Below are 6,046 nucleotides of genomic sequence, written 5' to 3'. Positions count from 1 at the left end.
TGAATTCCATCTCTGCCATGTATTAGCTACGTGACTCTGGGTTAATTATTTACCTTCTCGAAATCCATTCCTATACTGTAAAAGAGGATTAATAACAAAACAGTTTGATTCATGTAGAAAGGATAAAATAAGATATGTAAAATTGCCTTATAGAGGTCAAATACAGATAGATAGATAGATAGATAGATAGATAGATAGATAGATAGATAGATAGATAGATAGCTCGATCGATAGATCGATAGATAGATGATAGATAGATAATAGATGGTAAATAGATATTGAATTCTCAGAGTCACTTTCCTATCTCTTTCTGGTTTCTTATGAATCTCACTGTGTATACTCTAAACTTAACAGTAATTGTAGGGGGCTGACTTGTACTAACCTCTAGAGTGATATGTAAAAGCTCCCATTTCTTTTATTATTAGGGAAACCAGCTAATGCCTTTAAAGCTTAGAGCTAGTCAAATTCGATCCATTGTTTTAGTAGAAACGTCTTGTTCTATGAGAGATATGGAGTTGAAGACAGGTAGAAAGAATACTGGAAAAAGGAGGAGAGAAGATATTTAAGTATGTGGACAGCTCGGAAATCTAAAAAGGCAAAGGTGGAATCTTATTCCAGAGGACTCAGTCCTCAGAATTAAGCAGAACAGACTGCATTTTTAATGCCCAATATTCTGAGGAAAAACAGGACTTAACTCCGCTTCTACGTGTCTTTTATAGTATCTTTGGGTACTGAGATTTGGTCTAATGTAAACAGACTGTTTGCTGGACATACGGAGCTCCACTTCATAGCACACAGCTTTATTTTGGTGGAGACATTGTTGAAGGCTATTGCAATATGGCTTTTGCAACGTGTGCAACATTTTGGCACATGATAGCGAAGTGACTGCAATAATTTCTCCCCCTCCTGAACATATTCCAGACACTTAATTGAAATCAAATATGGGGAAAGCTAAACAATAGTTCAGGGCTACCAGGTGGGGTATGATGTCTGTAAATGTCAGGTCTCCACTCTCCCCTCCTTTCGCCATTGTTTTTACTGCTTGATTTCACTTTACCATTAGTAATATTTTTCTTGAAGACCAATTTCAGCTTTTTCTTTCCCAATAAATATCCGTCTCAGCAAGGACAAAAAAAACTAGACTCTTAATAAAATTGCAAATACGGTATTCTGTTTTCCCTTTGGGACTCAAACATGGAGGGGAGCCATTGGATAAGTAGAACTGGGTAGAGTATGAAAGAGGTGCAGACGTGAGAAAGGGAAGGAGAACGCCATCCTCTCCATGCCCCTCTTTTTTTGGCTCACTTTCCATTTTCTCCTTCAAGTCTCTGATCAATTACAAATCCATCGTGGGAAGCTGCTATGCTTTCTACCTGGTTTGTATCGCATTGAAAGGAGATCAGTGCCCAGAACACATTTTCGTGTATGACCTGGAAACTTGAGGGTCTGAGACACCGCACTAGGTGATATTGGTAGATAAGTAACGAATCACAAATCACTTTTGTTTAAGTACCCACATCAATTTCCTTGTGCAGAATGAGTCAAATACTTACAACTCTGGTTCTGTCATACTTGGCAGAATAACACCACATTCATTGATTTTTTCTTTTTTATGGTTGAGATGAATTCTATGATCTTTAGCAAATTTGCTTCATTTTACAACTGGCTCCCTCTCTTTGGGATTTTGCTCTAAATTATCACAATGTTCATTGTCATCAGTTTAGATGGTGGTTTTATAGTAAGTCTATTATTTTTATAAAATGCTAAAATCCCTTTTAAGAAATCTTTAAGGAATTGACTGATGAATACAACAAATGTCTGGAGAAAGTCACCTACATGTATTCATTCATTTATGCAACAATATGTATTGAGCTACTGTGTACACGGTTATAAGCACTGGGAATACAGCAGGGAAAAAGAGAAAGGGGGGAAAAAACACAGTCCTTCCTATCATGAATAATATTATAACCTGTTGTGAGGAGACAGACAACGGTCATAATAAATAATTGGATTTAGAGCATTTCACAAGTGATAAGGGCCATAGAGAAAAATGACTTACAATAAAAGAGATGGAAGGTGTTGGATGGTAAGAGTGTCATTTTAAATAGGATGATCATGGGTATCTGAGAAGGTGACACTGAGCAAAGAATTAAAGGAGTAAACCAAACGGATATCTGAAAAAAATACTACTCCAGGCAGAGAGCCAGAGGTGGGAGTACGCCATGTGCTCGTTATAAGATGTGATGGTTAATTTTGTGTCAACTTGACTGGGCTAAGGGGTGCCCAGATAACTGCTAAAACATCATTTCTGAGTTTGTCCCTGAGAGTGTTTCTGGAAGAGATTCGCATTTGAATCAGCAGACTGAGACAAGATCACCTTCCCGGGGTGGGTGGGCATCACCCAATCTGTAGGTGGTCTGAATAAACAAGGCAGAGGAAAAGTGAATTTGCTCTCTGGTCAAGCTGGGGCATCCATCCTCTCCTGCTCTCTGACACTGGCACTCCTGCTTATCAGGCCTTTGGACTCAGACCGATTTATATTATCTACTCCCCTGGGTCTCAGACGGACTTGGAGACTGAATGACACCACAAGCTTTCCTAGGTCTCCAACTTGCAGATGGCCAATCTTGGGACTTCTCGGCCTTTCTAACCATGTGAGCCAATTCCTATTTCCTATAATAAATCGAGAGGGAGTATGATTATTATCCCATATTATTTTGGGCTGTATAGTCAGACACACGATTTTACTGTAGCATTTGAAAATCAAGCTAATAAAATATGTTCCAATAAAATATGACTCTATTTCCTTCATGTGAGGCTCAGAAAAACTTTATGCTGAGTGAGATCAATGTCCCCTCTGTTTAGATTTATTAATTGGTATGCACAAAACATAACAAGATGACAACAGAGCAAGTATTATCATTACTCAAATTCAGGTTATTAATTTTTGCTTTCCATTGTAATATAATGAATCTACACATATAAACGCTGAGATGTTTGCTTTTGGAAAAAAGTAAACTTTGGAATATAGTCTATAAACATTGTGTAAGTTATGATATAAAGTTACATTTTATAGGCAATTTTATTAGTCTTATATCCATCAGCCAAAAGTCTCAGGTGCTTAGGTTGGTGGAAAAATAAGCTACTGTCTGTAGAATTTTCAATAAAACAGTCAAAAGAGAGGTCGATGTTAAAGAAAAATTGACATAAAAGAATAGTGTTATTTTAGAGACTCAATGATTTTTTTTCTTTGTTACTTCACATTAGACTACTTCATAAATTTGTTTCTCTCAAAGGATTTAGATTTTTCCAAAATATCAATTTGGCCTTCAAAGTAGAGCTTAAATTAAGATTGAAAATGTATATTTTAAACTCTATGATTGATAATTGTTTTTTTAAATCATGTCTTCATTTGACATTTTGCTTATGTGCATGAAAAACCTCAAAAAAGACAAAAACAATGGTAGAAAATGATTCTGGAATCACCAGCAGAAGGAAAACTTAACATTTTCAAAGGAGGCTGTCAGTACAACTGATATTGTCATCTTTTCCAAAACAGAGCAGGAAAATTAATTGCCAATAATTAAATTGGGTTTCTAGGCTGAATGATAACTTTTGAGAACTGACATCTGATCAGTGAGCTCACCTATCCAAATAAACGTAGTATTAGCTGCTCTGTTTTTCTTTCATTATATTTGAAGCTGGGAAAATCTAGATGGAATAACCAGTCTCTCACTGACAACTTGTTTTTTTCCACTTCGTATGAGCTTATATTGTGTACCCTTTTTTCTATGTTTAAACAAAACTCTAAATAAGTTTTATGTTGTTAAAATTTACATACACATACCCATACATATGGATCCCAAGAGTAGATAAAGTTAAACTTAAGTAACCTCATTAGCTTGGAGTCACCTCACAGTACCCCCTTCTTCTCCGACCCCAGTGTCACACCAAGACTTAGGGTCCTCGTCCTCCACAGTGACTCGTGGAATATTCTCATGTCTTCCCTCTGAGTACCATGTTCTTTAAGTTCCACTAGGTAGTTGGCTCTTTTGCTGAAAGTAACCCATGCAAACATGACATTAGCATGTTCCTTCTAACAGGACCACCATGACTAGGCCTTCTCCTGGCAATTACCACAGTGTTCTCAGACAATAAAGTGAAACAGGAAGATCATGACACATAGCGGGTTGGAGACAGTGTGGACGGAGCCAGTAAAATCTTACTAGAGAAAGAGGACCAAGAAGGTAAGTAAACATCAACCGTAAACCCTCTCATTGACTGGGACCAAACATACTGGACGCTAAAGGAGTTTCTGGCCTCAGTCTCAGAGACTAAGGCTGATGGGCCTTACTTTAGTCAATTAGTTAACACAAACTTGTAAAAATATTAGAGCAAAAAGCATTAGTCTTCCTCTACCTCAATCCCCAGACACCATCCACAGAAATAAGTACTGTTCAGTATAATTGTATATAGGTATTCTATGCCTATACAGAAAAGATATGTGTATATGGGATATGTGTGTGTTTTGTACATATATCATACACAATACATAGAATAACATAAATTACACACAAAGCAACAAAATTTTATATATAATATACATATACAGATACATACCTACAAATATTTTATATATATATGTGTGGGTATATGCGTATATATAGGCACTATAGGTTGGGGTCACTCTCTGGAAATTTAAGCAGAGTCAGTGGTTATATCAGGCGAGCAAATCATCATATTGAATAAGAAATACACACTGTGGCAGAGGCTGAGTCTGGATGACAGACCCCACGTGCTTTTCCCGGCTCCTGCCACTGGTTGCCATGGAGGCACAGTTAGGAGTGTGCCTCTACACGAGGCTGCACAGAGCTGTGCGCCATCAGCCAATGTCAGTTTTCTGTGAGGAAGCAAAATAAATAGTGATGTGCACCAGCTTCTTAAAGTTCAACAAAACCAAATAATCAAAAGAGTAGAGAATAAAATAAGTGGATTTGAAAAATCCACATTCTGAAAGGAAGAAATCCAATGAGTCAACAATCTGAGAAAATGAAAACCAGAACTAAACAAGTAAAGATGTTCTTCTTCGTATCCAAAATGCAAGTAGTTTGTTATTTTCTTCCATTAATCACTCCATGAAGTCGTCTTTGGTAACTGCTGACTTTCGAGAGAGATTTATTAGAGGTAGAAAAGCTCTGGTTACCGCCTTGCCAATGCCGCAAGCATAAGAAAGTTACTTTCCTTAACTATTTACTTATATGTTTTTTAAAATACTTCAGTATGAACATACACTCTAGGAGCACTTAATGAAAGTGGGTATAAGACCCTAACTAAGAAAAGAAATAGCAAGTGTTGGAGAAGATATGGAGAGAAGAGAACCCTCCTATGTTCATTGCAGCATTTTTTATAATAGCCAAGACATGGAAACAACCTAAGGGTCCATTGATGGATTAATGGATATTGAAAATGTGGCATATATATATATATATATGCACACAGAGGGTGTCAAAAAGTGTATACACATTTTAAGAAATGAAAAAAACTGTATTAAAATTACACTGATGGTAGCCACTTTGAATACCTCTTGTAGTTGCAGAAGTCAAACGTGACTTGTATTCATCTTTTGTTATCAGTATATACTGAGTATTACAATTTTAATACAGTTTTCTCCTTTCTTAACATGTGTATACATTTTTTGGTATCGTGTGTGTGTGTATGCATGTGTGTGTGCGTAAAATAATAATAATAATAATTATTATTATTATTATTATTATTATTCAGACATAAAGAACAAGGAAATCTTGCCATTTGCTACATTGATGGAACTTGAGGGCATTTTGCTAAGTGAAATAAGTCAAAGAGTAAGACAAATACTGTATGATCTCCTATGTGGCATCATCTAAAACAAGCAAACAAAATGAACTCATAGATACAGAGAACAGTTGGTAGCTTCCAGAGGAAGGCAGAGGGGGATGGGCAAATGGGTGAAGGTAATCTAAGACACAAGCTTCCAGTTATAAAATAAATTAAGTCCTAGGTATGTAAT

At 36.5% G+C, this 6,046-nt stretch overlaps 1 long non-coding RNA gene across 1 annotated transcript in view; it reads right to left on the bottom strand.

The window, feature by feature from the left end:
- Nucleotides 1-2,940: 2,940 nt before the first annotated feature.
- The window catches only part of LOC141567871 (uncharacterized), a 207,339-nt gene continuing 204,233 nt past the window's right edge, over nucleotides 2,941-6,046 (bottom strand). Inside the window, exon 4 of the long non-coding RNA XR_012490810.2 lies at nucleotides 2,941-4,900. This is a non-coding gene — a long non-coding RNA (uncharacterized LOC141567871). The remainder of the gene's footprint in view (nucleotides 4,901-6,046) is intronic.

This window comes from Rhinolophus sinicus, chromosome 6, assembly GCF_057876585.1.
Source record: "Rhinolophus sinicus isolate RSI-liver-muscle chromosome 6, RSI-T2T, whole genome shotgun sequence".
Taxonomy (NCBI): domain Eukaryota; kingdom Metazoa; phylum Chordata; class Mammalia; order Chiroptera; family Rhinolophidae; genus Rhinolophus; species Rhinolophus sinicus.
The sequence above is the reverse complement of the archived record's forward strand: the minus strand, read 5'-3'. Positions and strand labels throughout refer to the sequence as shown.